Here is a 22,577-nt window from a genome sequence, read left to right on the forward strand (position 1 = left end):
AGGGCAAAAAGATGGAGGTGCCTAATGCATGTCTGAGGCAAGGTCTTGCTATGTCATGCCTGAATTAGGCCATTCATGACTGACATGGCTGAAATAAGAGGTGAAGTTCAAAGGATTTCAAGTGGTATACAAGAAATATACAGAGTCACTGAAAATGTATAATTGGTTTATTACAGTATCTAGCCTTGCATTAATTAAAATAAGCACATATTACTCTTAGAATTAAAAAGTACACACACACATATTTATATACATATACTTGTTTGGTTTTGCAGAATATCTCAGTATTTTTATGACATTTACTTCTTTCGATTCACATTGAAAGCGTAACTAACAAGTGAGCCACAATGGGCATCTTTTCCTCCTCAACTATTCAACACCAAAGCCAATCAATCCCACCTCTTAAGCAGTCATTGGAACTTCCCCTGCTGTCACATCTGTTGACTCTCCTTTAGTTAGGGCCTTCATAAGTGCACCCATGAATTATTGCTAGAGCTTCCAATCTTCCTATTCATTTTTTAATATCTAAAATTACATTGAACTGTGGTAAATCCCTGCTTAAAACCTACCTCAAGGGCTCCCCATTGTCACAACATTCAAGCTTTTTATGTGGAATTCTACACACTTCATAATCCAGTCCCAATACAGATGTCTAACTTCACCTCCATTATGCCCTAGGCTACACCTGGCACTTGAAGAAGACGGTAGTAATTCTCAGGAAACCCCAAGACTTGTCATGCCACTCTGATTCTGAGCATGCCTCTCAATACTAGGAATGCTCTCCTTAATTATTTATTCCCCCTAGGGCAGGTATTGGCCAAGTACAAACCCCCGGCCAAATTCAGCTCATCACCCATGTGCTAAGAATGTTCTTTTAAAAAATATTTGGAAATGACTGAAAGAAATGTTTAAAAGGTAATATTTTGTGGCACATGAATAATCATATGACATTTAAATTTCATTGTCCTTAATACAAAATTTCTCAGAATACATCCATGTTTGCTTATTTGTTCACATATTGTCTGTGGCTTTTTTGGTGCTCTAATGCAGCCCTCCCCCCAACTCTCAGGGCCCCCTCCAACTCTCAGGCCAAGGACAGGTACAGGTCCATGGCCTGTTAGGAAGCAGGCCGCCCAGCAGGAGGTGAGCAGCAGGTGAGCCAGCATTGTCACTTGAGCTCTGCCTCCTGTCAGAGCAGTGAGAGGCATTAGATTCTCCTAGGAGCAGGGGCACGAACCCTATTGTGATCTGGGCATGCAAGGGATCCAGGTTGCTCACTCCTCATGAGAATCCAATTAATGCCTGATGATCTGAGGTGGAACAGTTTCATGCCGAAACCAGCCCCATCTCCTGTCCGTGGAAACATTGGTTTCCACTAAACCAGTCTCTGGTGGCAAAAAGTTTGGGGACTGCGCTGCTCTAAAGCAAGAGCTGAGTAGTTGTGACAGAGATCTGCAGTCTACAAAGCCCAAAGTATTTATTACCTGGCTTTTTACAGAAAAACATTCACTCACTAAGAAGTTCTATTCTTCCTTGTCAAGCCTGCCCATGAAGGGTCATTCCAGATCTTTGTGTCCATAACATTTAGTTCTTACCTACAGAAACACGCTTTCCCTAATTGTGAACCATGCATGCACATATCTTCTCCCCAGCCCTGCCTCATTACCTTCTTGGAAGCCAAGATCATGTCTTATTTATCTCTGACTGTCTCCTGGCCACTAACTTGGTGCCAAGTACACAGTGGGACTCAGCCAATATGGTTGAATGTGTCCAGTTCTGAGCCCTGCTTCCAGACACCATGACTTTTTTTTTTTCTTTTTCTTTTTGGAGAGTGAGTGGTTAATAGCATGGGCTAGGGAATTTCACTACCTGATTTGATTCTGGGTCTGGCACCTAAAGCCGTGCAACCTTAGGCAAATTATCTTAACCTCTCTAAGCCTCCCTATCCTCACTGACCAACAAAGATATTGATAGCAACTATTTCATGGGCTTGTTGTGAGAATTACATGCAAATTACTGTTCAACGTGCTAAGCACAGTGCGAGTGCATAGTACATTTCCAGTTAATATTAGCTATTATGATGATATTTGCATAGTTCCTGAAGCTTAAATGAAATCCTGGGGTCTCTTGAGAGACATTGCTGACCAAACAGTATCCCCTGCATGCACAGCTCTACGGCATTACTTGTTTTTCGGCTATTTTAATGCACACATTTGTTGTTAAATGAAATGATGTCTTTGTAGAGGCAAGGGAAAAGATCGACTTGAAAACACAGTCTTTTCATTTTATCTAAGAATCTCCCTCAATCTTGTTTTGCCTACATCTATCTTCTTCCCGCTGGGTTTGTTTTCCTTTTCTCTCCGTGTTTCTTTCTGCCGGCTATGTCTCTCACTGCTTTCTCAACTAGTTTGATTACTTCATTTTGCTTTTTCATCCCTTTCAGCCTAATTTCCTTCCTCCCCACCTTGGGTGTCTTTCCTTTACTATGTATAGATTTTGCTATTTCTCAGCTTTTCTTTTTCCTCTCCCTTCACTTTTGGTATCTCCTCGCTTCTATTTACCCTCCCCTTCTCTCCCTCTCTATGTGTTTTTACTTTCTACCTCTCATTTTGTCTTATGAATCTTCCTTTATCTTTGAAATACAGGCTTCTCTATCTTTATTCTTTCCTTTTTTCCACCCTATTTTCCTCTCATTTTGCTTTATTTCTGTCATCTTCTTATTATATCCCCTGGCTTTTCTTTTTTCTTCCTCTTCCTTGTTTCTGCCTCCTCACGCCACCTACACTGGTTTCTCTCCCTGGGTCCTGTGGGGGTAGAGGCTGCTCTGGCTTCCAGATGGCCAGTAGATCAACAAAAAGCTATTAGTCCCCTAGCAGAGGAAGAAGTCAAGCTGTTGAGATGCTTGGGGAGCATCTCGAGGCCAGGCAGAAAATGAAATGGTCAGGAAGGAAGAGGAGGTGGTGTTTAATGGAACAAAAATAAAATAGGTGAGAAAAAATGAGATGGAAAAACAGAGATTTATGACACAAGAGAATTTAGTTGGAATGAGATTGTCATCAGATCAGCTGGGGGGAGAGAATGGAAAAACCAGCTTGTTAAAGTGAATTCTTTGTCATAACCATGAGCTTTTTATATTCAGCTTTGCCTGCTTGGCTTCTCAATTCTCAACACTGTTCTGTTCTTTCATAACCATTTGGTTTGATCCTTCCCTTCTCACCATACTTCACTATTTACCCAGCCCTGTCTGATTCCCATTTACTGACTGATTTTCTTGAGCACTTTTGATTTCTAACCAAGAGGTTAGAAATAGATCTAGTATTATAAAGATTAGAAGTGCAGATTCAGGATTCAGACAGGACTTAGAATTGGGCTTCAAAAATCAGGCTGTTTTTGTATTCAAGAATACTATGAAATTACTTGTATCTATTACTGAGCACAGGCCTTGGAACAGATTAACTTGAATTACAATCCTGTTTCTCCACTGACGGTTTTGTGATCTTGGTAGTTAGTTAACTTTTCTCATCCTATGCATTTTTATCACAGTGATAACAATACTTACTTTCACAGATAGGTTTGAGGTGATAAATAAATGAAATAATTGAGGGCAAGTGCCAAGGACAGTGCCCAGCATATAGTCAAGCTCTTTTAATGTTTGCTGGCTCATTGTTACTATTTTAATAAATAGGCCCACCACTCTTTTATTATGAGTTGAGGCCAGCTTTTCTGGATTACCCTCCCGCTGCCACTCCAGATCAAATGCTCTTTGTGCTGCACAGATCGCCTCATGATTAAGACTCACTTTCCCAGGTTGGTGCCCAGGAGACACCATGATTTGCTCAGCAGAAAGATGTGTGTTTTGGTAGACTTCAAAATTGTGTTAAACCTCACCCACCTGCCATTTCCATACCCTACCCTTCTTCTTGGTTCCTACTAGGGGAAGGACAAAAGAAAGGTTGAACCACCTTCCAAGAGACCCAGGATAGCCCATGAATTCACCACTTCCAGCTTAAATAGCTATCCAGAATTCAACACACATCAAACACAACTCCTCGCTTCCACCGCATTGGATGATTTTAGCTCCTGGTGAGAATCTCATCATAGAAACCATTTCTTTCCATTTCTCTCCTTTCCATCACCAACTCCACCATCCCCACAGCCCACCCTTTGGAAACATTCTTTACACCCACACTGTTCATTTAAACCTGGTATTAAGAGGGTATAACCCAGCTGGAAATTTCCAAAGGTAATTTCACTGAGTCCTCCTGCATGCTTCATTTCAATACAAAGGGGCAGCAGCCTGTAAACCAAAGGGGCACAGCAAGGTTTACTGCACACCTCGCTGACCTGGGATGTTGCAGGTGACTCTCAGCAAGTCCCTCTGTTATACTTTACCTCAGTTTCCTCGACGGCACAATGCCAAAGGATCTTTGCAGTTGGTCCTAGCTCCAGCATTACACGTTCAGAATTCCAAGCTCTATTCTGGTGAATGCAGATACCCAAAGAGCCTTTGTTTTTACTTCCTGTGTCCATCACCTAGATACTAGTATACCTAAAAACTTCACCAATTCTGTCTTGTTTCCCAACTTCAGGACATACAAATTCCAAAAGCATGCATGTCCAAAGAGGGCTATATAGAAGAACCACCTTCCTGGGAAATGGTAGCAGCATTGTGTGAAAGTGAGTTACAACTGGCTCTCTCCAATGCCAAGCCATTGAATTTGAAAAATAAAGATGTTGGGGCCTGGCACAGTGGCTCATGGCTGTAATCCCAGCACATTGGGGGGCCAAGGCAGGCTGATCACTTGAGGCCAGGAGTTCAAGACCAGCCTGGCCAACATGGTGAAATCCTGTCTCTACAAAAATTAACTGGGCAAGGTGGTAGACTCCTATAATCCCAGCTACCTTGGGAGGCTGAGGCATGAGAATAACTTGAACTCAGGAGGCAGAGGTTGCAGTGAGCTGAGATTGTGTCACTGTACTCCAGCCTGGGCCACAGAGTGAGACTCCTTTTAAAAATACAAAACAGATGTTGGGGGCACCATTTCTTCAGATTTCAACTGTAAAACAAATTCTGAAAAATGATTTTGCAGAGAAAAAATTAGGGATGATATATAGTTTGGTTATTTGTCCCTGTCCAAATCTCATGTTTAAATGTAACCCCCAATGTTGGACGTGGGGCCTGGTGGGAGGTGTTTGGATCATGGGGGTTGATCCCTCATGAATCACTTGAGCTGCCCTTGGTGGTAAGTGGGATCTCATTCTGCATTCTCATAAGACCTGGTTGTTTAAAAGTGTATGGCATCTCTCCCTCTATTCCTTCTCACTTGCTCCTGCATTCACTGTGTGACATGCACTCTCCCACTTCGCTTTCCACCTTGAGTAAAAGCTCCCTGAGGCCTCCCCAGAAGCCAAGTGACATCAGCACCATGCTTGTACAGCCTGCAAAACTGTGAGCCAATTAAACCTCTTTTCTTTCAAACTTACCCCTTCTCAGGTATTTCATTATAGCAATGCAAGAACGGTCTAAGACAGATGAAGAGATAAGAAAGGGAAAAAGGAGTTTGGGTAATAACGTTCTGAAAAGCAACCAAGGTAATCCAATGGAGGCATGGGTCTCTCTTCAGTGTATACTTTATTCTGATTGCCTCTTTTAGCTAGGAATTGTAATTTCATCAGATGAGCTTCTCACATGTTGAAAAGTAGATACCTGTTGTAATGCTGGCTGCATATCTCCAAATGAAACAATAGGCAATGAAAGGGAAAACATGGTTGCAAACAAAGAGACTCAATTATAGCAAATAATTTTATGTTCTAGAAGGAAAAATACATTTAAGGTGATAAAGAGAAGCCAAAGAGGGGTGGTTAATAAAATTTAAGAAAAGAAAGAAATAGGAGAGGGATCTTACAAGGTAAAAATTATGGTATAATAGAAAAGAGTATTGGATTGGGAATAAAGAGACCTGGCATCTAATCGAAATGGCACAAACTACCTCATGATGCTGTGAGCCTCTATGAACCTCAGTAGACTCATGTGTGAAATAGGGAAACAAAAAGCTTTTCCTACCCTTCCCATGATAAAAAGTTGTGAGAATCAAATGAGATCAGAGCAATACAGGTGCTTTGTTAACTGTACCCACCTAAGGGACATTTTTATTATAAAGTGTTGGATTCATTCTAAGTTTATTAATAGTGGTGCATCCCAGAGAGTCAGGTTCTCAGGTTTAAAATGAAATAACAACATGTGAATGAGACTTCTTAATCTTCTTCATGTGGAATTCTTCCTTTTGCCTGAGCAAAAGACTCTGGAGGACTAGAAGTCACCAGGTTGGATGTGAAATAATGGAGAAACCTAAGGCATTCCCTCTGTTTTCTCTGCTTGACGGGCGTTGCCCAGGAGGGGGCATGGGTTTGCTCTTCAGGCAATCTGAGCAATTGATCATCCTGCTTCTTTCTGTGCTGGTCTAGAGCCTTTATTGATAAACAGAAACATGGCCTTTTCTCCCATCTGACAGTAGAAAAATTCTTATAATACAGTCATAGTGTGATAAATACCATTTGAAGTATGTTCTCCAGTAACCTCACTTTACTGGGAGTCCCTGCCAACCATTTTTAATTATGTGACTATATACACATATTTCTCACTGCTGATTGGATTAAACAGAGATGCCTGATCAAAATTGGTCTGGTTACAGTTTCTTCCTGAGAGTTTGGGGTGGAGAGAGAGAGGGACAGATAATTTTGGGCTATTAGAACTTAAATCCAGATTCTGTGATGACATGGGTATCTCTCTCTTATTCTTTCTAAGTGGACTGAAAAAGTGGGGAAAGTTATTGGTCTGGGAGAAGATTAAACAGATCAAGATAAAATTAACATGGTTTTTTTCACCTGAGTCCCAGTATCATGCAGTCTGAATTGTATCTTTACCTCAAGGAAACATGACTCTCTCTTTTATGCTTATAATGAGGCTCCTTTTCCTTTAAGTTATCTAGAATTAGTTGCTGTGTCTTGAAGCCAAATATATAATTTATTCACAAATTCATATTGATTATATGTGAAGAGATCTGAGATTAGGAGCTAAGCAGCAAGAGTTCTAGTCTTGACTCTCATGTAATATTTACTATGTGTGTTAGGCTATTCTTGTATTACTATAAACAAATACCTGAGACTGTGTAATTTACAAAGAACAGAAGTTTAACTGGGTTATTGTTTTGCAAGTTGTGCAAGCATGGCACAGGTATCTGCTCTGGTTCTTGGGAGGCTTCAGGGAGCTTTTACTTATGGCAGAAGGTGAAGCAAGAGCAGGCATCTCACATGGCAGAGCAGGAGCAGGGGGTTGCGGGGAGGTGCCACACACTTTTAAATAACTGGACCTTGTGAAAACTCACTCACTTTGGTGAGGACAGCACCAAACTATAAGAGATCCTTCCCCATGACTCAAACTCCTCCCACCAGACCCCACCTCCAACACTGGGAATCACAATTTAACATGAGATTTGGGCAAGAGATGTATCCAAACTATATCATTACACCCCCTGTACCCCCAAATCTCATCCTTCTCACATTATAAAATATAATCATACCTTCCTCCAAAGTCTTAAATCATTCCAGAATTCATTTGAAAGTCCAAAGTCTCATCCGAGACAAGGTAAATTCCTTCCACCTATGAGCTTGTAAAATCAAAAACAAGTTAGTTACTTCCATGACGCATTGGTGATATATGCGTTAGGTAAACATTCCTGTGTCAAAAGGGAGAAATTGGCCACAAGAAAGGGGTTATAGGTCCCACGCAAATTTGAAACCGAGGATAGTCATTACATCTTAAAGCTCCACAATAATCTCCTTTGACTTAATGTCCCACATCCAGGGTACTCTGGTGCAAAGGATGAGCTCTTAAGGCCTTGGGCAGCTCCATCCCTGTGGTTTTGCAGGGTTCAGCCCTTGCAGCTGCTCTCACAGGTACCTAAAGCTTTTTCCAAACACAGGGTGCAAACTGCCAGTGGATCTACCATTTTGGGGTCTGGAGGACAGTGGTCCCCTTCTCACAGCTCTACTAGGCAGTGCCCCAGTGATGACTCTGTGTTGGGGTTCCAAGCTCACATTTCTCCTCCATACTGCCCTAATGGAGGTTCTCAGTGAGAGTCTGCATTTGCAGCAGGCTTCTGTTTGGGCACCCAGGGTTTCTCATACATCCTCTGATATCTAAACAGAGGTTGCAAAACCCCCTTCACTCTTGCGCTTTGTGGGCTGCCAGACTTAATATCACATGGAAGCTGCCAAGGCTTATGGTGGCTTGCCTTTTCCAAAGCAGCAGCCCTAGCTGTACTGGAGCCCTTTGAGCCACAGCTGAAGCTGAAGCTGCCTGGATGCAGGGAGCAGTGTCTCAAGGCTGTGTGGGAAAGCACCATCCTGGCCCTGGCCCACAAAACCATTTAGTCCTGGCCGGGCGCGGTGGCTCACGCTTGTAATCCCAGCACTTTGGGAGGCCGAGGCGGGTGGATCACGAGGTCAGGAGATCGAGACCACAGTGAAACCCCGTCTCTACTAAAAAAATACAAAAAAAATTAGCCGGGCGTGGTGGCGGGCGCCTGTAGTCCCAGCTACTCGGAGAGGCTGAGGCAGGAGAATGGCGTGAACCCGGGAGGCGGAGCTTGCAGTGAGCCGAGATCGGGCCACTGCACTCCAGCCTGGGTGATAGAGCAAGACTCCGTCTCAAAAAAAAAAACAAAAAAACAAAACCATTTAGTCCTCCTAGGCCTCCAGGCTTGTGATGGAAGGGAGTGCCTCAGATATCTTTGAAATGCCTTCAAGGCCTTTTTGCCATATTTGTGGCTATCAGCACCTAGCTTTTTTATTATATAAATCTTATAGCAAATGATTGCTCCACAACCCACCAGAATTCCTCTCCTGAGTAAGTTTTCTCTTTCTCTGCCACATGGCCAGGCTGCAAATTTTCCAAACTTGTACACTCTTCTTTTCTCTTAAATATACCTTTCAACTTTAAGTCATTTATTTGCTTCCACATCTGAGTATATGTTGTTAGAAGCAGACTTGCCACTTCTTAAACACTTTGCTTCTTAGAAATTTCTTCCATCGGATACAGTAAATCAACACTTTCATGTTCAAATTTTCACAGAAATCCTAGGGTGTAAGCAGAATGCAGCCAAGCTCTTTGCTAGCCAAGCTCTTTGCTAAGGCATAACAAGGGTGACTTTTACTCCGGTTCCCAGTAACTTTCTTATTTTCTGTCTGAGATTTCATCAGCCTGGCCTTCACTGTTCATATTATTATCAGTATTTTGGTCACAACCATTTAACCAGTCTGTAAGAAGTTCCAAGCTTCCCCTCATCTTTCTATCTTCTTCTGAAACTTCCAAACTCTTCCAGCTTCCCATTTTCCACTTCCAAAATTGTTTCCATATTTTCAGGTATCTTTATGGCAATGCCCCACTCCTCAGTACTAATTTTCTGTGTTAGGCCATTCTTGCATTAGTACAGAGAAATGCCTGAGACTGGGTAATTTATAAAGAAAAGAGATGTCATTGTCTCATGGTTCTGCAAGCTGTACTAGGATGGCACAGGCATCTGCTGGCATGGCACAGGCATCTGCTTGGTTTCTGAAGAGGCCTCAGGGAGCTTTTGCTCATGGTGAAAGGTAAGGCAGGGGTAAGCACGTCACATGGCAAAAGCAGGAGTAAGAGAGAAAGTGGGTGGGGAAGTGCCACACTTTACAACAAGCAGATCTTTCAAGAACTTATGCACTATCAGAAGGACAGCACCGAGCCATAAGGGATCCTCACCCATGACCCAAACACCTCCCACCAGGCCCCACCTCCAACATTAGGGATTACGTTTCAACATGAGATTTGGGTAGGGACAATTATCCAAACTCTGTCAGTATGCAATAGTTGGAAAGTTGATTACCTTTCTTGAGCCTCAATGCCATCATGTACAAGCAGCAAAAATAGTCTGAGTTATATCAAGGCTGGCTGGAGAATAATGGATTTTGAAGAGTTTTATAAATTATGCAAACATTAAAAAATTATTATAAATTATCTGTGTTTTTACTTTCTTTTAAAATGCACCCTTAGCCTAAATCAAAGGCCTTCTAACCTCAGGTTCTAAACTATATTTTGAATGTTATTCTGTACAATATTTAAACTAGATCTCTCTCTTTCTCTCTCTCACACACACGCACACACACACATACACACACAGACACACACACGCCCTTCTTTAAAATGTCCTGCAGTTTCCTGTCATTGTTCATACCTATGCTATCTCTCCCATTTGCACTAGTGTCTCCAGCACTGCTTTCCCAATTATCACCATATCTACTTTTGCCCATGTCATTTCTGTGCTCTCATTTTTGAAGAAATAACTCCAGTGTCCTAGCCTTTATAATTGCTTCTTAGATACACCCAATTCAAACTCTTACCATCTTCATGAAGAACTTGGGCATGTTATGACACATCTTACAGCCTGCCTGCTATGGTAGTCTGTGTCATCAACTTAGGGTGGAAAACTTGGGCTTGACAAACTGACAGACATGGATTTGAATCTTGGCTTAGCCTCTCATAAGCCATATAATTTGAGGAAGTTCTTTTGTTTTCTTTAACTGTTTCAAGCAAGTTTCCTCACTGAAAAAATAATACTGATAATAGAACTTATCTCATGAGTCTGTTGGGAGGACGAGATAAAATAGGATGCAAAATATTTAGCATCCTCCTTTAGCACATAGTAAGTAAGAAATTATAGCTATTATGACAATTTCTGTCAGTCCTGCCTGGTTTTCACAAGCTTAATTGTTTGTTCTTCCATATCTCTGTTCTGTGGAATATAGACCTGTATACTGCATGGTCCAGAATCTCATATGAAGAGATACATAGATATTCAAACAATAGGAGCACTGAAATGGTATTGGAGGGTGAGAGGAAGGGAGAATCCAGAGTATTTGTCCCTCAACACCCACCTCCACTTCCACCTTAGGTGATGTCTATACTCATGGCTGGTTCTCCTTTGTTTCTCTGTTTAGTCCACTGGACAAATTTCCTGTGATTCTATGAGACCTTGTCTCAGAATCTAGCAATATCAAGATTTGTCTCCTTTCCTTTTAAAACTTAGGGATGGTTGTGTAGTTCAGCTGTTGGTAATCTTGGGGTGCTTCCCTGACCCTCATTGTCTTCTCATCTCTTCCATCACTTGTGCAAGAAATTCCTTGAACTAGGTTTCCTCTCAGAATAGTTTTTATTTTCCTGGTTGAACCTTCATTAACACAGGTCACCCTTATCCACATTCCAGGAAGACTGGAAATTTATTTTAAATAGAACATATATCTTCATTTACTAGATTTTCTTATAGAAAAATATGTACTTGAGTAATGCTAAACACATATTTATTGAATTCAATATTTGTACACAGTGATTTACCAACTTTTGCCTGTCCCTTCTGTCAATTGTATCACCCCAGTTGTGAGGTTAGGTCTAAGCATGGAAAAATGAGTGAGCAACATCTCCGTCTATTCTCTGATGCCCATGTGCTAATGACCAGGAGATAGGTTCAGGATGATCATGGGTTGTAGACTGCGTTCTATGCGGTTTGCTCCTTTTATTCCCTCCTAGATATAATAAAGACTTTACACATCAAATTCAGTTCCATCTCATTTCATTTGTCGTGTTAATTTTGTCTTAATTTTTTCATTTACTCTGCCGAGTCTATAGGCAAAAATTGCAGAATTTGAAAAGCCTATTAAGTAAACCCAACTTTTAGTAGTACCGGGTAATATGGTGCAGATACAGGGCCAAATGCAGTCTGAAGCCTACCTAGCCATGCTTTGTCTTTTCCGGATTCTAAATAACTGGACTTCGAAAATCAGGCAACGTGTTTCTTCTTTTTAATATGCTTTTCTGCTAAGTCAAGAGTTGCAAACACATGGCATTCAGGCTGCCTTTTTCAGTGCCTATTGTACTCCAATCAATCGAAGCTAGTTCTCAGGGTAAACCGCATTGTCATTTCTTTTAAGTATTTATTCTTGCTTTGTTTTGCCTTTTCATGATATAGACATGGTTGCTGTCTCCCAATACTCATGTTTCTCCTTTTCCATTGGGAAGCAGCCATGGGTTTAGAGGAGATTGAGTGTCCCATCTCTTCTCGTACTATTTAAAATTTATCTAATCTCATAGGGAACCCCCACCCCATTGTTATAGTGATTAATTCGGGCAACAGAAGCTTAAACCAGTCAGAGGACAACATGCCCATGGTCAGTGGCATTGATATAAAAATGTGTATGTGATTAAAGTTGAATCAATGAGTCATGGGAGAAGATTTTTCTAAGGGCTTTATAGAAATAGTTACTTGCCATTCTGGGTAAGCTATCAAAAACCAACCCACTAGTAGTTACTGGGAAATTGTAGTACAAGAAGTAACTTAACAATCTTGACCCCAGGAGTGAATTCAGCCTTATAATGATGTTGAAATTGGCACAAAGGAAGGCAGAATAGAGAGACAGAAGAAAGCTACTTGCTTAGAGAGACCACTGAGCTACTGAATGAAACATACTGAAGACCTTCCACTTTATGAGGTCATAAATAAGTCCTCTTTGTTGTTTGAGTCACTTTGAGAGGACTATTCCTAAAAGCCAAATTTAACAACACATCCAGCCTCAGACTCAGGTAAGTTCTGCTTCAGCCACCACTTTCTCCCTACATAGTCTCCAACTCCATCTCTCAGATCACATCAGGCCCATTTTTCTTCTTCATTGTTCTTACTTTAATGGTCCCTTCTTACAGATCTCTACCACCTCCCAGCACCTGACTCACCTTCACAGCTGATTTTCATTTGTTTTACTACTCTTCATAAGCCATCAGTTATTACTCTCTCTCTCCTTTTTTTTTTTTTTTTTTTTTTTTTCAGTATTCTAATACTCAGTAGTGACATCCTTTGGAGAGGGGAAGAAGATAGTTTCATATAGGCTGTGATTTAGATTTCAGAGTTGCAGCCTCGGGGTCAAATTGCCTGAACTGACAATTCATTATTTTGCTTTTCTTCTTTTGTGTGTTGTTTTAAATGAGTTTCGGAGAATTTTATAGATAAATGGGACCTTGAAAGATGTACTAGCCAAACCCCTTTATATAATAACTAGAGAAATGGAGGTTTGAAAATGTTAAGTGACTTGCCCCATATCACACAGCTGGGGATCTTGAGGAAAGATTATAGTTCAGGTATGCTGACTCCCAGCCAGTGCCTTCATTCTGACCTCATGCCCACTTTCATTCACAACATAGCATTTTGCTGGGGGCTTTAGTTGCAGATATCCTGCTCAGAGCTCTGAGATTTGGCTGCTCCCAGACGGCACATCAAGTAGATACAGAAATGTTGCTGCTGTCATTCACCCACTGGACAAGGACCTGGTCAGGCAGCCTGACAGGTTCGGGATTCTCCCATAATTCCCTAGATCAAGAACTAGCTGCTGTTGACAGCAGAGGAGGCCAGAGTGGTTCAGAGTTTCAATCCAGTCAGATCTATTTTCAGAATGATAATGTGAAGTGAATTTTCTTAGAAACTGGTGAAAGAGTAACAAAGAAAATTTAAAAGCTATCTTATTTTATCGTAAAATCCAAAGCTCTCCAAAGATTCCTAAAATGCATTACTTGAGGCCATTGAGGCTTTAGGGAGGTAGCGTACCTAAATGGTTAAAGATCTGACACTCTGAAGTTAAACCCTCTGGTTTGTAGCCATCTCTGACAGTTATTAGATCCATAACCTGGAGTAGGCTCATTAACTTCTCCAAGCCTCAGTTTTCCCTTCTGTAAACTGGAGACTAGGGTAGTACCTGATTCGTAGGATTTCTGGGAAGGTTAAGTGAGTTAATTTAGGTAAAATGCTTAGAATAATGTCTGGCATATCGCACACCTTAAATAAGTTATTACTATTAATATCAACATCTCATTTTTTATGTTCATTTTCATCAATTAAAATGTGTTTATATTTTGCAGGAAAGATGGAAGGTCATATATAAATTTTTTTAAATGAGTGAAAAAGAGAGAAGAGGTGAATAAATGTGAGAACCAGGGAAAGCAGAATAAAAAGGATACAAGGAAAGATGAAGGGGAGAATAAGAAGAAATGGGAGGTAGGAGGCAGAAGTGAGTGACTCATTTGTTCTACTCACATACACTGAGGACCAATATTTGACCCAGGTACAATGTTTGTTCCAGGAGTAAACCTTCTTCCTAACTGAACAAAAACAAAAAACAAAAACACAAGATTACTGTCTTTTGTCTTTATAAGAAAGACAAAAACTAAACACAAAAATATAATCATAACTTTCTGTAAAGGCTACATTATGTGGTCAAGGCAGGCTTTCCTGAGGAAGCGACATTCACCAAGAGTTTTCCATAACCTAAGTATCAGGCATATGTGCATACATTATTACAATTCTATTTATACATTTAGTTTTTCATTTATTGCTTTATACACTCATCCTTCATTTTCTAGCAACTATACCCCAGACCATTTGCATCGTGCTTGGAGTATACTGTTAGAATACAGAAAGGCAGCTGTGTAAAGACATAGGGTCATGAAATCTGATGAAGAGTTATGAGGTCATATACAAGAAGGTGGGAACATAAGGAGATCATCAGAAAAAAAAAAACTCAGAAGAAAACTAGTGGTTTTTTGTTGCTGTTTTGTGTTGTTTTTATCAACTCTGTGCCAGCCACTCTGACAATTCACAGATGCCATCTCATTTGTAAAACCATCTCATCTGGTAAGTCATGAAGATTCTAAAATTCAACATAGAGAAAAGGCTGGAGTCCAGGCTCAGAGTCTTTCTCTTCTAGGATAGTACATGACACTGGGCAGAGGAGGGTTTCAGTGGAAGATGCCTTGCTAATAAAAGGAGAGAGAATAGCACGCTTGGCTGCTGTAGGGAGAACCTGTCCCAGTTTGTCCCTAGAGAGGTGGTAGAACTCTGCCATTAGACAGAGTGGTGCAGAGAGCTTTACGCTGTGCTGTCACCTCTCATGCCTACAGCAATCAGGCTCTCCTACTTCATTTCTTTCTTCTGGCTTCTCAGCCAAATCATACCTTCTGTTTTTCAAAGACAATGTTCTAGCTCTTTATAAAGCTGATGTCAGATAAAGGGGCTAGCATACTTACTGTTGAACAACTACCATATTAGGCTTGTGGTGGGTGTCTGGACTAGAAAAGTAGAGTGAAACTGAATCTTAGTGGTGTGGACCCATTCATGGCTGGGTTGTAGGGAGTACACGCTTCTGCTGAAATTCAGGACTTATTGTGTGAGCATGTGTTCATGTGCATTTTTGTAAAAAGTGAGGATTTGTAGCTATTCTCACATTTTCCAGGAATCAATGACAATAACATGCCTAGTAATTAAATACTGATTGTGCGTCCACCTTTTACAGACTAAGACCATTGATTGACTAATAGTCCAGGTCATGTTTATAAAAAAGCAGAAATGAAAGAGAACACCTGTTCATCAATATATGAATTAGTGCTGGACAAAACATATTATCATAGGTGAATATAAAAAATAAAAGCTTTATTTTCCTTATTACCAACAGACAGATTGAGCAAGGTCGCACAGTACAAGATTGAGTTTAAAGTAGTATACAGATGTCCCGGCTTTCAGGATTATATTTTTTTAAGTTTTTAACATTCTTTCATCTTCAAAGGATTAAAGTTATAAACAATTTTTCCTATGGGAACTATAAAAATTGAGGATTCTATGATTTTAGAGTAGCATGAATAAAGTATGAACATATTTCTCTCACTTAAATAGGTTGTATTCTGCTTCAAATACATTGTATTCTGCCACTTTATCAACACAATAAATATGCTGTATGTGTTGATAAAGAGCAAATTTTACTATAAAACTATAATACGAATATAAAGGAATCAACTTGAGCATGGCAATAAAGTACCATTATGCTACCCAGAAAGCTGGAGTATGACTAAGCTTGGTAAATTTTGAAATTTTGGAAGTACTAATCTGGGCTAGAGAAGGCTCTTCCTGTAGTCTAATCAACATAATGAAGCTGTTTTAAGGATGCAGAGAGCTTTTTAATATATTATTCTTGCCCTTTCTTTCTTATTCGTTTTATTAACTGACTTGTCGAGGCTTCATGATAGCATGGAAATAATGTAGAATTCAAAGGGAAATGGGCTCACATTTAAATGTTGGAGCCATCATTTCATTTTAGTAGTAATAAGAATAAAAATGTAAAGGCTTGTTATATTTGCAGCAGTTGTTTTGTATCTGAAACTGGGCTAAAATCTTTATATCCATTATCTTATTTAATCCTCATAGTAAACCATCAGAGTTGATCTTCTGTTATTCTCATTTTATATGCTTGGAAATTAATACTGAAAATTTGGACTGGGTATCCAAGGCAAGATGGCTAACTAGATGCCACCAGGAAGAACATCTCCCACCAAAACAGACCAAAATATCCAGTAAATCAGCATACTCAGAACAGATCATCTGAAGGAATGAACTAAAAGAGATTAGAGAGACAACCCAGACACCAGGATGAAAGAGAGAGGAAGCTGGGAATCCTTCTTGGGGTTGCTGAATATGTGACATGTTCCAGGCCCTGAATGGCTCATAAGGATATAATGGTTCTGAGTTACGTAAGTCACTAGACCTGAAGGGAGCAGGGCTGTCTATCCTGCAGGACCAGGATGAATCTCATCTGTGAACCCCACTGTCCACCAGCCCCTTTCGGAGTCCCTGCCTAGCCATGTCTGCATGCAGCACAGCCTTAACTACCCCACCAGAGCACTTTTGCCAATGTCCACCACCATAGTGGTTTTGTCCAAGCTCCCCTGCTGCCCTACCAGAGCACTTTTGCTGACAGCCTCCCATCTGAATGTATTCTCCTGCAACCCTGTCACTACCCCCTTGGAGCACATTTGCCTATGGCACCCCTGATGCTCACGTTAAGCACTTCCTGCCTGTAGCACCCCTTCTGTCCCTGCTGGAGTGCTTCCTGCCCCCAGTGCCCCTGCCACTGCTGCCATGCTTCACATCTATGGTGCCCCTACCACCCCTGCTGGAGCACTTATACCCATGACTCCCCACTTGCCCCTTCAGAGTGCTGTTGCCAGCAGTCTGGGAGCATCCTAGCCCATCAAGCTCAGGCAACACTCAACTTTGATGGGCTAAAGGACATAGCTGCAGACCTGGTCCCAGCCACCTAGGGTTAGAGCAGACAACCCAGGAGTGCAGAACTGAGCCTGAGCCCCCTGAAAACATCCAGAAATAAAGTCATTCAATTACACCAAGCTTGCACCACAGTCAAACTCTCAAGACTGGGCATGATGGCTCACATGTGTAATACTAGCACTTTGGGAAGCCGAAGTGGGAAAATTACTTGAGCTCAGGAGTTTGAGACTAGCCTGGGCAAGATAGTGAGACTCCATCTCTGCAAATTCTTTTTTTAAAAATCAGCCAGGCATGGTGGTACATGCCTATAGTCCCAGCTACTTGGGAGGCTGAGGTGGGAGGGTCGGTTGAGCCCAGGAAGTCAAGCCTTCGGTGAGCCATGATCATGCCACTGTACTACAGCATGGGTGTCAGAGTAAGACCCTGTCTCAAAAAGAAAACTCAAGGGAAATAAAGATCATAAAAACATAAAACCAAAAAGTCCCAATGGAAGAACAGCAACTTCAAAGGATAAGGGGACATCAGCCCTCTAGCTCCCTAGCAATGGCTCTCAAGAAGATTGAAATGATTGAAATGCCAGACATAGATTTTAGAACCTAGATGGCAATGAAGCTCATTAAGATAGATATAAGACAAGATTGAAACCTAATCCAAAGGATCAGTGAAATGATCCAAAAGTTGAATAATGAGATAACCATTTTAAGAAAGAACAAAACTAAATTTCTGGAAATGAAAAATTTACTACAGGAATTTCAAAATACAATTGGAAACATTATCAAAAAAATAGACAAAGCTCAGGAAAGACTCTCGGAAGCAGTAGGCTGCTCCTTCAAAGCAACACAGGCAGATAAAAATAAAATAAAAAAGAATTTAAAACAAGAATAAAACCTCTGAAAAACTTGGGATTATGTGGAGACCAAACAAACGAAACACTGACATTCCTAAAAGAAAAGGGCAAAGCAACTTATAAAACATATTTGAAGATATAGTCCATGAAAAATTTCCCAATCCCACTAGAGGTCAACAAACAAATTTAGTAAATTCAGAACATCCTTGTGAGATACTATGCAAGATGACCATCTCCAAGACGCATAATCATCAGATCCCCCAAGGTCAAAGCAAAGGAAAAAAATCTTAAAGGCAGCTAGAGAGAAGAGGCAGGTCACTTATAAAGGGAACCACATTAGGCTAACAGTAGACCTTATAGCAGAAGCCTTATAAGCCAGAATAAATTGGGGGCCTATTTTTAACATCCTTATGTAAAAGAAATTCCAGCCAAAATTTTATATGCCATCAAATTAATCCTCATAAGTGAAGAAGAAATGAAGTTAATTTCAGACAAGCAAAGGCTTAGGGGATAATTCACCACTAGACCTACCTTATAAGAAGTCATAAAGGGAGTGCTAAACATGGTAATGAAAGAATGATACTTGCCATCACAAAAGCACACTTAAGCACAAAGCCCATTGACATGATAAAGGAAATATACAATCAAGTCTACATAATAACCAGCTAACAGCACAATGACAGGATCAAATCTTTACATATCAATTTTGACCCTGAATGTAAATGGGCTAAATGCCCCCACTTAAAAGGCATATAGTGGCACATTGAACAAAGAAGCAAGACCCAACTCTCTACTGTCTTCGAGAGATTCATCTCACAAGTAACGACACCCATAGGCTCAAAGTAAAGGGATGGAGAAAGATTAGGTAAATGGAAAACAAAATAGATCAGGAGTTGCTATTTTTATATCAGATAAAACAGACTTTAAAACAATAATGATAAAAAAGGACAGAGGCATTACATAATGATAAAGGGCTCAACCCAACAAGAAGACTGAACTATACTAAATATATATGCAACCAACATTAGTGCACCAAGATTCATAAAACAAATTCTTAGACATCTATGAAGACATATAGACAATCACACAATCCTGGAGGACTTCAACATCCCACTGACAGCATTATACAGATAATCAAGGCAGAAAACTAACAAGGATATTCTGGACTTAAACTAAACACTTGACCAATTATATCTAGTAGACAGCTACGGAATACTCCACTTGACAACAACAGAATATACATTCTTCTCATCTGCACATGACACATATAAGACTCTAAGACTGATCACAGTTCAGCTATAAAGCAAGTTTCAATGAATTCAAAAATATCAAAATCATACGAACCACACTCAGACCACGGAGCAACAAAAATATAAATCAATACCAAAAAGATCTATTAATACCATACAATAATTTATGGAAATTAAACAACTTGCTTCTGAATTACTCTTGAATAAAGAATGAAATTAAGTCAAAAATTTAAAAAATTCTTTGAAACTAATGAAAACAGAGTCGCAACATACCTGAATCTTTGGAACACAGGTAAAGCAATGTTAAGAGGAAAATTCATAGCACTAAACCCCAACATCAAGAAGCTAGACAAATCTCAAATTAACAACTTACTGTGCCACCTAGAGGAGCTAGAAAAGCAGGGGCAAACCAATCCCAAAGCTAGCAGAAGAAAAGAAATAAACAAAATCAGAACTTAACTGAACAAAATTGAAATGTGAAAATCTATATAAAACATTAGTGAAATCAAAAGTAGGTTCTTTGAAAGACTAAACAAGATTGATAGACTAGCTAGATTAATAAAAATATTAAGAGAAAAGATACAAATACACACAGTCAGAAATGATAAAGGAGACATTACCACCAACCACACAAAAATGCAACACCAAAAATATTCTCAGACACTATTACAAACACTCTATGCACAAAAACTAGAAAACATAGAAGAAATGGAAAAATCACCAGAAACACTCAACCTCCCAAGATAAAGCCAGGAAGAAATTAAAATCCTGCACAGACAAATAACAAATTCCAAAATTGAATCAGTAACAAAAAGCCTACCAAACAAACAAAGTCCTGGACCAGATGGCTTCACAGCTGAGTTCAACCAGAAATATAAAGAAGGCCCAGTACAAATCCTACTGAAATTATTACAAAAAATCAAGATGATGGGAATCCTCCGTAACTCACTCTATGTAGCCATCGTTATTCTGATACCAAATCCTGACAAAGAAACAGCAAAAAAAAAAAGAGAAAACTTTATGCTGTTATCTCTGGTGAACACAGTAGCAAGAATTTTCAACAAAATACTAGCAAATCAAATCCAGCAGCACATCAAAAAAGGTAATTCCCCACAATCAAGTAGTTTTTTTTCCTGGGATGCAGGATTGGTTATATGATTCACCTCGTAAATAGAATTAACAACCAAAATCATGTGATCATCACAATAGATACAGAAAAATCCTTCAATAAAATACAATACTCCTTCATCTTGAAAGCCATCAACAAATTAGGAATTGAATAAACATATCTCAAAATAATAAGAGTCATCTATGAGAAACCAGTAGCCAATATCACACCAAATGGGCAAAAGCTGGAAGCATTCCCCTTGAGAATCAGAATGAGACAAAGATGTTCACTCTTACCACTCTTATTCAACATAGTCCTAGCCAGAGCAATCAGGCAAGAGAAAGAATACAAGGCATCCAAACAGGAAGAGAAGAAGTCAAAATATCTCTTTGTAGACAGTATGATTCTATACCAAAAAAACCCCATAGACTCCATCGGAAGTCTTCTAGAACTAATAAATGACTTCAGCAGTTTCATGATACAAAATTTATGTACAAAAATAAGTAGCATTTCTATACACTAGTATTATCCAAGCTCAGTCAAGAACACAATCCTATTTAAAATGGCCACAAAAGAGAATAAAATACCTCAGAATACAGTGAACAATGGAGGTGAAATATTTCTACAACAAGAATTAGAAAAAACTGCTGAAAGAAATCAGACATGAGACAAACAAAAGAAAAACCATTTCATGCTCACTTATGGGAAGAGTCAATATTGCTAAAATGGACATACTGCCCAAAGTTATTTATAGATTCAATGCTATTCCTATGAAACTACCAGTGATATTTCACAGAGAATTAGAAATACTATTCTAAAATTCATGCAGAACCGAAAAACCCTGATTTACCAAAGAAATCCTAAGCAAAAAGAACAAAACAGAGGGTATCACACTACTTGACTTCAAACTATACTACAAGGCTACAGTAACTGAAACAGCATAGTACTGGTACAAAAACAAACACATCAACGAATGGAACAGGATAGAGAACCCAGAAATAAAGTCACACGTCTACAACCACCTGATCTTTGACAAGGTCAACAATAACAAACAATGAGGAAATGACTCCCTATTCAATAAACGGTGCTGGAATAACTGGCTAGCCATATACAGAAGACTGAAACTAGACCTCTTCTTTTCACTATGTATAAAATTTAACTCGAGATAGATTAAATACTTAAATGTAAAGCCTAAAACAATACAAACTCTAGAAAAAAAACCTAGAAAATACCATTCTGGACATCAGCCTTGACAAAGAATTTATGACTAAGTCCTCAATAGCAATTGCAACAAAAACAAAAATTGACAAGTGGTACCAAACTAAACTAAAGAGCTTCTGCACAGCAAAAGAAACTATCAACAGAGTAAAGAGGCAACCTACAGAGGGGAGAAATTGTTTGCAAACTATGCATCTGACAAAGGTCTAATAGTCAGAATAAGGAACTAAAACAAATCAGCAAACAAAAACAAATAACCCCATTAATAAATGGGCAAAAGACATGAGCAGACACTTCTCAAAAGAAGACGTACTTTTGGCCAAAAATACAGGAAAAAGTGTTCATACTCACTAATCATTAGATAAATGCAAATCAAAACCACAATACGATACCATCTCTCACCCATCAGAATGGCTGTTATGAAAGTCAAAATTCAACAAATACTGGTGAGGTTGCAGAGAAAAGGAAACACACACTGCTGGTTGGAATGTAAATTAGTTCCACCACTATGAAAAGCAGTGTGGGGATTTCTAAGAGAATTTAAAACAGAGCTACCATTTGACCCAGCGATCCCACTATTGGGTATATACTCAAAGGAAAACAAATCATTCTACCAAAAAGACACATGCACTCATATGTTCATTACAGCAAAAGCATGGAATCATCAAAGATTCCTATGAACAGTGAACTGGATTACAAAAAATGATATATATACACTGTGGAATACTACATAGCCATAAAAAATAATGAAATCATGTCCTTTACAGCAACATGGATTCAGCTGGAGGCCATTATCCTAAATGAACTAACGAACTAATGCAGGAACAGAAAATGAAATACTGCATGCTCTCACTTATGAATGGGAACTAAACATTAAATACATGTGGACATAAACATGGGAACAATAAACAAAGTGGGGAGGGAGGGTAGGAGGCAGGTGTGGTGATGAGATTATTCATATACACCAAGTG

This window comes from Symphalangus syndactylus, chromosome 3 (assembly GCF_028878055.3).
Source record: "Symphalangus syndactylus isolate Jambi chromosome 3, NHGRI_mSymSyn1-v2.1_pri, whole genome shotgun sequence".
Classification (NCBI taxonomy): domain Eukaryota; kingdom Metazoa; phylum Chordata; class Mammalia; order Primates; family Hylobatidae; genus Symphalangus; species Symphalangus syndactylus.